Raw genomic sequence first — 6,743 nt, forward strand, 5'->3', positions numbered from 1 at the left:
ACCAGAGACCTCAAGACGTGGACGCTATTTTGATTTAATTTTTTTTTTTATTTTTATTTTCTTTTAAGACCTCAAGACGTGGACGCTATTTTGATTTAAATTTTTTTTTATTTTTCTTTTCTTTTACTTTAACAGCCATAACATGAAGAAAGAAAGAAAGAGAGAGAAAGAAAGAAAAAGAAAGAAAGACAAGAAGTGTAAAAGGGAAACTTACTCATTAAGATTGAGACAGTTCAAACAAGTGAGTATGTCTGGAATAAGCTTCTACTGATTTCCAGGGTTTGCCATCCTACAGCATGTAGGCAGAAGCCATGACAATTGCCAATTTTCAACAAACATCAGTTTCATAAACAATCAGTAAGTAAAAGCAGATTCTGGTTTCTCATCTGCCCCGCCAAAAAAAAAAAAAAAGATCCCTCTCCTGTGTGTATCTCTGATTCAGTCTTAAGGGATATTAGGTTATGCTGAATGGTAGAGAGATAAATAGTTTTCTTTTGAAAGAACAGGAGGCTTACCTTTCTTCGTGTCATGGGTCCCTCTGGCAGGGACAAATCTCAATTCAGGATGAAGCCTAGTCCCAATTTGGTGTTGGGCCACCAAGGGAACAACACCCCAGAGTTTAGGGCGGAGAAGCATGTGTGGTTAAGAACTGGGGCTTTCAAGGTCAGCAAAACCAAAGTCATCTCAATCTCAGAGAACTGTGGAGAAATTTTAGTTTAACATTATTAACACAACCAGTGAGCTCCCTCAAACTCCAACTCCCAATTTCCTCATCCCTCTGTATGAAGAGGACTGTAGCTCCATACTCTTCTTCCTTCTGAGTGTTGCTGTCGAAAGAGTTTCTGCAGAAGTAGCCCCATTCTTACCCAATCCCCACCACCATGCTAGGGCTGGGAATCACCATTTCGCCCAGGCAGATGGGAAAGAGAGGTGTTTTCTGATCTGGAAATCAGAAGTCTATTTTCTCCGTTGTAGGAGGATGAAGAAGACTGGTTTTTAAAGGCGAGAGCATATACCTGTTACTAAATTTTATAGTATAGCTCAACAAACTTTTGAGATAACTGGGATTTCTGGGCTAACACCAAGAACCTAACCCCAGGTTTATGTAATTTTGTGGGAAAAATGGTTTCTAACTCTTAAATAACCAAGTTACCCAACACAAAACAAACTTGTTCTGGAACTTGTTTGTATGCTGGCAACTCTTTACACTTGGTATGAAACAGTGTTTCTCAAATAATGACATGTAACTAGTTTATAATTAGAAATTTAATGGTTCTTAAGCAAAATTTCAGAAATAATAATACCTTTTATCAATGCTTCTCAAACTATGTATAGTGAAGGACAGGTTTTTCTTTGCCTTTGTGAAGTACAATGAAAATAATTACTAGAAGTGAAGTAAAAAATCAGACATACAGAATACAAGCCCAAATCTTTTATTATTTGATTCAACAGACATAAAATTACTTTGTCAAATTTCTATAACAGTTTCTAAATGCTTGCTTTCAAATTTTCATATTTATCTCACCATGGACCAGAAATAAAGAGTTCACAGATTAAAAATGGTCTTTGGAGTACAGTGTAAGTGGACTGCCTTTCGTGATTGTACTTTTAACTCTTTAAAGTTCTTTGCCTGTATTATCATGTGTAATGTCCCCGGTAATTTGTGAAATAGGTGGCTCATGATTATTGTCATTTTATATACTATATGATCCCTCTGTATGCCTTTTATTTTTCTCCCTCTCCTTTCCTCTCTTTTAAGAGGGGGACAGATCTTTTAACACAAAAATACATCAAGGAGATGTTATAAAAGATAATTATTGTCAATAAAAGAAAGAATTGCTTTATAGATGGCTCCACTCTATGGCTTCTCAGAGTAAAGGAGACCCCCTCCCCCAAGCCAAGTCATTTTTTTGAGAATCCAATATGTTAAAAAATGAAAAAATGCAATAACAGAAGAAAGGTTGTACACACATATTTTCATATTTATAGTTAACAAATTATCATTCTTCAGTAATTAGGTTGAACAATATGAACTTTTTTTTTTTTTTGGAAAGGTCAAAAACACCCCGATACAAAATACAATGTAATTTGTGGTCCAGTAATGGAACTCAAGTTTAAAAGGAATGAGGTTATTCAATGAGGTCGAGGTATTCCTATGAAGTATGGATAGACAAATTCTAAGATAATATTGAAAGTCAACAAGATAGCCCACCTATACCCATAGACCCAAGCCTATTTCTACAGAGAGCTGTAGGACTTGCTGCCTCTCTTCCAGGAGCAATAGGACCATGGAGGGAAAGGACAGAGGGGTAGAAAACACTGGGGGAGAAAAAAGTCAGGGAGACCAGAGACAAAAACTCCCTCCCAGTCTCCTTCAGAAGCTGACTCTGTATGGCCTGAACTCTATGGAAAAAGTAAAGACACATTTCCCCCATTCTAGGAAATGCATGCATGTTTCTTGTCTAACTAACAGCAATAATGCTTCCAGTTATCTGTGAATGAACCATGCATGCAACCTTTTTCAGAGTATCAACCACAGCTACTTTTTGCTGAATATTTCCTATTCCACACACTTTATACCCACTGCCTCATTTAATCCCCATAAGAACCATTTGAATCAGATACTATTAGTATAGAGGTTATAGGGTTATAGAGTTTAAGTATCTTGCCCAGGGTTGCACACCTGGAAAATGGTGAAGCCAGAATCCAATACTAGAAAATTCCTATCAAGACCCCATTTCCACCCTTGGTATATCTTTTATTAATTGTCAAATAAAAAAATTTCATGCTTCTGCTATTCATGGTGAGAGAGAGATGAACCATCTGGTGGTGAGAGCTAGTAAAAAATAATCTCATGTCAACTGGCATGAGAGAGAGTCTTTAAAACTAGGTTGTTTTTGAGCTACCATACGATCCAGCAATTGCACTACTGGGTATTTACCACAAAGATACAAATGTAGGGATCCAAAGGGGTACGTGCACCCCAATGTTTATAGCAGCAATGTCCACAATAGCCAAACTGTGGAAAGAGCCAAGATGTCCATCGACAGATGAATGGATAAAGAAGTTGTGGTATATATATACACAATGGAATATTATGCAGCCATCAAAAGGAATGAGATCTTGCCATTTGCAACGACGTGGATGGAACTGGAGGGTGTTATGCTGAGTGAAATAAGTCAATCAGAGAAAGACATGTATCATATGACCTCACTGATATGAGGAATTCTTAATCTCAGGAAACAAACTGAGGGTTGCTGGAGTGGTGGGGGGTGGGAGGGATGGGGTGGCTGGGGGATAGACATTGGGGAGGGTATGTGCTATGGTGAGTGCTGTGAATTGTGCGAGACTGTTGAGTCGCAGATCTGTACTTCTGCAACAAATAATGCAACATGTTAAGAAAAAAGAAAAAGAAGAAGATAGCAGGAGGGGAAGAATGAGGGGGAGTAAGTCAGAGGGGGAGACGAACCATGAGACACGGATGGACTCTGAAAAACAAACTGAGGGTTCTAGAGGGGAGGAGGGTGGGGGGATGGGTTAGCCTGGTGATGGGTATTCAAGGGGGCACGTTCTGCATGGAGCACTGGGTGTTATGCACAAACAATGAATCATGGACCACTACATCAAAAACTAATGATGTAATATATGGTGATTAACATAACAATAAAAAATTAAAAAAACTAGGTTGTTTTTATACTTTTCCTCTACCTGCTTGCATTACTTCACTTAACCTTGATTGAGTATGTTTTGCATCTCCAAGCCATTAGTGGGAATTCAAAATAAAAGAGGTGCACATTCCTGCCCTGGTGGCGGTCACAGTCTAGCAAGAGAGAGAGGTACCTGGACAAACATATGCAATGTTGTGTGTCAAGGATTACGAACTTTGAACTTTATCCCATGAGTGATGTAAAGCCAGGAAGGCTTTAAGGAAGGGAGAAACATTTCTGTTTTACAAAGGTCACTTTGATGGCTGTGGGAAGGGGAGCCGGAGTGCACTTCCCAAGTCTGTTTGAGAGAAGAGACGGATGTGAACAAGGTAGAGGCAGTGGGGAGAGAGGAGAGGGAGCACATTTAAGGAATGTCGGAGGCCAGATGCATAGGAACTGGGGACTCATGATGAGCTGGGGGAAAGGGAGAATTGAAGATGGCTTGGGTTGTTCAAATGGGCAAATGGGGGTACACCAACAGGATGGCAAGGACGGGGAGGTTTGAAGAACACATCTGATGTGCTCAAAGCCCCATAGACACTTGCAGACAAGTTTCTGGTGCTCAGGAACAAGGTCTTGTCTGGACATGAAGACTTGGGGATTATTAGCAGACAGTGCAGCAAGCTGAGTAGATCACCTTCAGGAAGGGTGGCAGTTGGAGCCCAAAGTGAAGTAGCATGTTAAAGTCCTAAAAGCTTTATGGGTGTCTAAGTAGCTAGCAGGTGGGTTACAAAGTGAGAAGTGGGATGGAAAATGAGGAATTGAACTGAACTTTAGGGAATTACCTTAAACTAGGGAAAACAAACACTGGCATAGGTGTGGCTGTTTGCCTGCTCTCCTGAATCTGGGCATGGTCTTGAAGTTGGTCATACCATGGTGCTCCAGGCAGTCACTCCCTATCCATGGAAAATGAGACCTATTTGTTATCCCTTTATTGGGCCTGGGACCCACGTGGAAGATGAAGGTAGAGGGGGATTGGAAAGAAATTTCCAAAGTTATTTCCGCTTGGCATAAGGTGACCCTTCTGCTGACTTCTATACCTCCACTAGCAGGAGTTACAAGAGAGCTTGTTACAAGAGTTATAGCAGGAGTTACAAGAACATGCTCTGGCAAGACCTCTCTCTTCGACACCCACTGCCTTACCTTAAATATCTATGTAATCTCATCAGAGCCTTTAGCCTTCTGTTATGTGCTCTCTATGTGAAGCCCAATCTCTCTAGTCAATATCCTTCAGACTCTCTTCCCATTTGGCTGAGTACTTTCTCCCATCTTCCTATTCCCTCCTACCTTCCAAATCCCTTTTGTTGTGCGCTCTGGAACTCATAGTCCTAACAAAATCCCCTATATCCTCACTGTCTTCTCTAAATATTCTCTTCAACTTTCTGCATTATCTTCTGACCCCCAACCAGGACACTTTCCCACCTGTACTAGAAGGTTCCAGGTCCTGGCTCGGAATCACTCCCTTTTATACTACCTGTATTCAATTCTTGGGAATCTTAACATCCACATCTGTAACTTTTCCAGACCCAACTTCTCAGTTCCATGACCTTTTCTCCAATGGCCTTGTCTCTACGCTAATCTGCCACCCACTCCTATGGTTACATTTTAAGACTTTGCCATTAACAATAATGACAATACCTCCAAAATTTTCAACTTTAAGATGTCATTTTTACCACTACCACCTCTTATCTTTTTCGCTAATTCTTTCACTCCACTTTTGAAAATTTTTTTACCTTGTTTTGATGTCTTACTTCTTTTTTTTTTTTTTTTTTTTTATTTGAGAGGGAGAGTATAAGCTGAGGAGAGAAGCAGAGGGAGAGGGAGAAGCAGACTCCCCGCTGAGCAGGGAGCCCGATGTGGGGCTCGATTCCAGGACCCCGGGATCATGACCCGAGCTGAAGGCAGATGCTTAACGACTGAGCCACCCAGGTGCCCCTTGATGTCTTACTTCTTAAAAGCTATTGCCTCTCACTCATACGTACTCCATTTAATTTCGTTTTTTCACAGTGCTGATTCTTTATAAAGTGGCTTTTCACTGAAATAGCATATATATAAATTTAGAGTAGTAGTTCTAAGTTCTGAGGGTGACCGTATACACTTATCTAGTAAGAACTAGCAAAAAACTATTCAGCTAATTTCTTCAAGTGGGCGAGTTTTCTGAAAAAATGCATTATTTCTTCCTTTGAGTACCCTTTCCTGCCATTTATTCTTTGTTCTGGTGAACAGCTTTGACTCATCCAGGCTGACAAAAGCAGTGCCAGGGATAGAACTGGGCCTGCCACAGAAAACAAAAGAAGAGTATCGCAGCAGATTTCAGTTTTAGACGGGAAACTTAAAGCCCCTTCAAGGAAACATCTGAGGACCAGAGTAAAGATTAGCCAGCCGACTGTCAGATTCTGGGGCTAGTCCTTAACATTGTCAGGGACACTATGAACCTGACTGCAGCTCAGGAAGACAAGACAGCGTGTTAACAAGTGGAAGCTGAAGGCATCATTTGCTGGGGTCAGTGAAGGGACAGTGATGGGCAGTGGGAGAGGCCAAGAACTACCTCGGTAGGGGAAATGATATCCATGCCAGAAAAATGCTCACTGCATTCATGGCCCCATTTCCAGGACCCCTAACTCCTCTGCTAGTGAGCTATGTGTGTACAGCACAGACAAGCAGGAGGAATTTAGATTTTATTTGATATGTATTATTTTAGGAGGATAGACTTGAGAGTCTTAAGAAATTACTTTGGAGACCTATTTCATTTTCTGCCTTTCATCTATTATCCCTGCAAGCAGTGTTTTATTATTATTATCATTATTTCTTTTTAAGCCTGTACATTTTCTTTTCATTATTTTATTTTTCACAGAAGCTGTGGAGTTTGAATTTGCCTGGGTGCCTTAGGGGAAAGATGAGTTCGTTTTTCGCATGGGAGTTAGGGGCAGGCCGATTTCTCATTTCAGACATAGAGAGTGGATATCATATATGTTGACTTAACATTTTACGACTTAAAAACATAATGGATGTTTACATGAAGTATGATTAATTACA

The sequence above is a fragment of the Zalophus californianus genome, chromosome 12, assembly GCF_009762305.2.
Source record: "Zalophus californianus isolate mZalCal1 chromosome 12, mZalCal1.pri.v2, whole genome shotgun sequence".
NCBI classification, from domain to species: domain Eukaryota; kingdom Metazoa; phylum Chordata; class Mammalia; order Carnivora; family Otariidae; genus Zalophus; species Zalophus californianus.